Raw genomic sequence first — 5,323 nt, forward strand, 5'->3', positions numbered from 1 at the left:
TTGCAGTAACGAGAGGGAAGTCATTAAAATCATAAAAATCTGCATACAAGGCGACAGCATATGACGAGACAATAAAATCATAAATGTGAAATGTTGTTGAAAGGCATCTGACAAAAATGTAGAAAAAAAAACCAAAATCAAAGAAGCCCAAATGAAAATTTATGTTTGGAAATCAATGCTCGACAGTGAGATTGGTTTATATGAATGAATGTCATCATTTTGTATTATGCCAAAGTAGTTGTGATTGGTAAAATATGTTTTTATTTCAGATAACATCAGTAGCAGCAACAACAACAACTACTACACAAAAAAACAACAAGTCAGTGTTGATTGCAATGAAATCGATGTCTGTAATCAATTCAATATTGCCACAAATTCGTGCCCATTTAAATGAAACAATTTATTGAAAGTTGAAAGCTACCACCTATAGGTGTCCCAGACCCCCCTTTCGTTATTGATAATGGTAATGTTGTTGTTACTACTACTTTGCATGGCTAGTAGGCAGTTGGTATTTATTGTTGTTGTTTTTCGTGTATTTTGTTTTGTATTATCCCTTTGCTGTTCCATATTGCATATTTTACAAATGTTCATTCAACCGTTTAATAGCTTTTAAATTTGAAACAATATTGCAAACATTTATTTGCCATTCAATGCATTTGTGCAATATTGTGCAACAACAATATAAGTAATATGAAATTAAATTTGGATAAAGTGTAAATATATATTATACGTATACATATTTATTTTAAGTTATATATTCCTGCAGTAAATGGTTTGCACTACTGAGCAAAATATATTTGTATGCTTTACACCAGAGTGTATAGCATATGGATGTGATTCCTAAACATCGAAGTGAAGACTCTGGATTAATATATTATTTTATTGACCATGCTACTGTATGGAATTTTACATGTAATCATTGTATAGCTGCAAATGTTTGATTATATTATGCTCAGATTTGATATACATATACGAATATTTAGGGATCGGGCAAAATATATATCTCGTCACCATAAATGCCCAAAGACCTAACCCACAAAACCAAAACTTTACAGGAGAAGCAAAAAATCGGTATAAAATTAAAAACTGTTTTATGGAATATTAATCTTTTGAAGGCGAGTATATGTGATATTATCGATAATATACGAAGGGGAATTAGTAGTGAAACCAAAACCGCTGAAGAGCTTAGTTTTGAGATCTTCCATTACAAGAAAATCTGCAATATTATCCCATTTTCCGAAATACCATTTCTTGAATAGCATCGTTGTTTTTGAACATAGAAGCTTAACATTTTGCCAGAGCATGTGTTTTAGCTTTATGTATCAGATTACGTCAAAAAACGAATTTCGATTTTCATGTCGGTTACGTCTTCGGGCATTTATGGTGACGATCTATATCTTTTCTAAAGGCAGAAAGTGAGTAAAAATGTGTCTGAAAAACACAAGAGTAAAGCACGCACGGATTTTCTCTGTTAGTCCATACTTCGCATATATGCTGACTAACATAATGACGGAAGTCTGTTGAGTTAAAAAGGCATAATAGCTATATACTGCAGCACTACATATACAACATACAGTTGAAATATAACATCTAGACAGACTGACTGGCGATGTTGAAGTCCTGGCACATATTAGGAAAACTAAGGCGAAAAGGTTTAATAAAAACAATTCCACAACAAAACCTAGATCCCAGAATCGAGGTTGAACAGTAAAGACCTGGCGACAAACATAACCTGATAACCTAAAAAAATCATACATGACAAAATACAAAACAACGACATACAACGACGAAAAAAAAAGTCAGTCGGCTTTAATACCCGGTCGACAGAATATTTGTCCCATAAGCTGAACTAAGAATAGATTTCTACTCCTGTCTATTTCTTGTTTTTTTTAATTAAGAATTTCATGCCTTTTTTCGTTCGGAATGTGTTATGACATTCGTTTATTCACTCTTTTAAATAGTAGTTAATTAATCACAAACATATTTAACATTTAAGTTTAATTTACATTTTATTCGTCATCATATTTTGGAGCTGGAGACTTGATCTTGCTGTAATCTGCGATGGAATAATAGAATTTGTATTGGTTTTCTTTGTATTCTTCCCAGAGTTCGTGATTGGATGATCGGGATTACGGGTGGCCAAACGAAGGGTGTACAAACAGAAGCCACTGCTCCAGCACCGGCACATACATAGAGTGGGATAAGGGCAGGATTCTTCTTAATGGATTTCAAACTGAGACCTTGCATGAATACGCTCTACGGACTTGGTTGATCTCGTGTTCCACCTGTTTACTTCATCGAAGCATTCGCCTCCCAGTTCTACGAGTACCACTATGCGGCACGTATTTACATCCTTCTATACAGGATTCGATAGTAAACATATTAAAACTAAGGAAACAAAACAAAATCGTTCAAAAGATTGAATATTGGAAGGACTCACATGCATTGCGTGCGTGATCCTAAAGACGACAATTCTTCCAAATTTTGGAAAATAGATAATTCATGCAAATTCCTGGAGAAAGAAATATCCATTTCCCCGAAACTATAACAGATATTGTGTTCATTGTTTGTTAAGTAGGTAGGATTGTTGCATTTAAGAACCGTTTTAATAAATTACCGTAGCGTTTACACGAAGTGAGCTATTTTATTTTTCCTCACGCACCAAATTTTGGTGATGTTTTAACTTTTTTAATAGATCATGGGGCGCTGAACTACCTTCAAATGAAGGGTGCTTATACCTGGAAACTTTTTACGGATTATGAAACTACAATGTTCATAGATGAGAAAAATCAAAAAACAAAAAAAAAATCGCGGTCAATGTTCACATTTTTACGTTTTGCCGTCGAAGTAAGATCCTGAAAACCCAAAAACAGAAACGTAAAACTGTGAAATTTGACGGCGATTTATTTTTGTTTTTTGATTTTTCTTTTTTTTAACTACAACCACTTTAAAAACTTGTTGTTTTTAAAATTTGAAAACAACAAATATGTGATTAAGCGGGCTTACTTTAAAAATAAAAAGTAAACACACATCACAACAAAACTGCCAAAGTGAATCTTAAAATCCCTCTAGCGATTTTTTCTTGTTTTTGAATTTTTATTCATCTATGAACATTGCTGTTTCAGAATCCGCAAAAACTTCCCAAGTGTAAGCGGGTTTCTTTTAAAGTTACTTAAGTCGTGCCGTGCGTGCATGAAATTGTTTTCTATGTCTCAAACTTGAACTTCTATATCAATTTTCACTGCTACAATATTTCCTTTAGTCCCATTTCCATAAGACATGCGATTTCCAAGGAAAATCTTAAATACCTACAAACCCTAAAAATGGGAACTTTGACCGCTATTTATTTAAAATCCCTCTGGCTATTTTTTTTTTGTTTTTTGATTTTTTTATCTATCTATCACATGTGGATTTCAGAATCCACAAAAACATGCCAGAAGTAAGTACCTTTCTGTGGAACAAAAAAAAAAAAAAAAAAATAAGTTAGAGTTTTGACCAGGAAAAAACGATTCAGAACCACTGTGCGACGCCGATACGCATACGGCTGTGGAAAGATCCTTTTTATACCCTCAGCCTTTAGGCTAAAGAGGGTATTTACACTTACACTTATACGGCCAAAAATGTGCCTCATCGAAATAATGGTTTTAGACCCCAAGTATGTTTGTACGATATCCGTTTTAGACAATTTTGAGTCGATTTAGCAATGTCCGTCCGTCTGTCTGTCTGTCTGTCCGTCTGTCTGGCTGGCTGGTGCGCACGATAACTCTCGAACGGATCAATCGATTCGGTTCAAATTTTGGGTATCGAAATATTTTGTCCAGATTTGATTTAAGTTCGAAGATGGGCCATATCGGTCCACTCCTTCAGGTACCTCCCCCACAAAAGTTCAAAAATGGTCGGAAAAATTGTCCGCACGATAACTCTTGAAGGGAGTAACCGAATTAGTCCATACTTTGCACATCGTGACATTTCTACCAGACATAGATGAGGTTCCAATATGGACCCTATTGGTTCACTCTTTCGGGTACCTCCCACACAAAATTTTGCTTAAGTGCTGTTTAAGGCCTGCTCTCGAATCGCTTTGATTTTTGTTGCAGCCACTTGTATTCACTACATCCATTACGACGATATAATTTTTTTTCAGGAGCAAGTCCATATATCCTCAGAAATCAGCACGAAAACTGCAAACAACCCATATAATACCATGTGTCGTAGTTGGAGTGCACGATAACTCTCGAACGGATCAACATATTTGGTTAAAATTTTGGGTCTTTCAATATTTGTCCAAACTTAGTTTAAATTCGAAGATAGACCATATCGGTCCACTCCTTCCGGTACCTCCCCCACAAAGGTTCAAAATTTTTCGCCAAAATTATGGGCATGATAACTCTAGGAAGGAATAACCGAATTGAGCCAAACTTTGCTATTGGTAATATTACTTTCAGGCATAGATCGAGTTCTAATATGGACTATATCGGTCCACTCATTTGAGTACCTCCCACACAAAATTTGGAAAAAGTATAGTTTAACAACTCTTCTCTGATTTTATTAATTTGTGACACAGCAGGTTGCACTTGCGGCCTCTGTTACGACGTTGTAATTTTTTTCGTGGGAAAGTCCATACTTCCTGAGATAATGACCCAAAAAGGTCCAGAAAATCCTACCGGCACCACCTTAACTGGCTAATGTGTAAAATAACCCTTTAAGAGAGAAATCGATTTAGCTCAAACTTTGTACATTGAAAAGTAAAATTGTAATATATTTAAATTCCGAAAATTAAGTACAACATATTTAATTATATAGTCTGTAAGGAAAATATCCATAGACTAATAAAGAAAAAAATATTTCCTACAGATTTGTATTAGGTCCGAATATGTACTACATCGGATCACTCCTATGGGTACACCCTACCCAAAGTTTGGAAAAAAATGCACTCGTCTTGGATCATTCTGAATTTTGTTGCAACATGTACTTTTTTGCGGCCCTTTCCGTCCTGGAAAATTTTCCCAACAGCTAAAAAACCCACAGAAGTATTGTGTTAACTTTTTTTCTTCGGGTACGTAGCTGAGGGTATATCTCTGTCGGCTCAGCTGACTGATACTTTCTTACTTGTTTATTATATTTTCAAATAACAAGATAATCGAGACAAACATAATTTATAGTTTTGACCAGGAAAAAACGATTCAGAACCACTGTGCGACGCCGATACGCATACGGCTGTGGAAAGATACTTTATAATCGAGACAAAGATGGTCCAAACTTTGCACATAGTATTATTTTTTCCAGATATAGATACTACTACTTGGGATGCCACTGTGGTGCA

The 5,323-nt window shown here is 35.0% G+C and overlaps 1 pseudogene; it reads right to left on the reverse strand.

The window, feature by feature from the left end:
* Nucleotides 1-2,009: 2,009 nt before the first annotated feature.
* Nucleotides 2,010-2,247, reverse strand: LOC141395289 (cytochrome c oxidase subunit NDUFA4 pseudogene; annotated as a pseudogene).
* Between the last annotated feature and the right edge of the window lie 3,076 nt (nt 2,248-5,323).

Source organism: Musca autumnalis, unplaced genomic scaffold (genome assembly GCF_047663935.1).
Source record: "Musca autumnalis isolate F117 unplaced genomic scaffold, ASM4766393v1 scaffold_2, whole genome shotgun sequence".
NCBI classification, from domain to species: Eukaryota; Metazoa; Arthropoda; class Insecta; order Diptera; family Muscidae; genus Musca; species Musca autumnalis.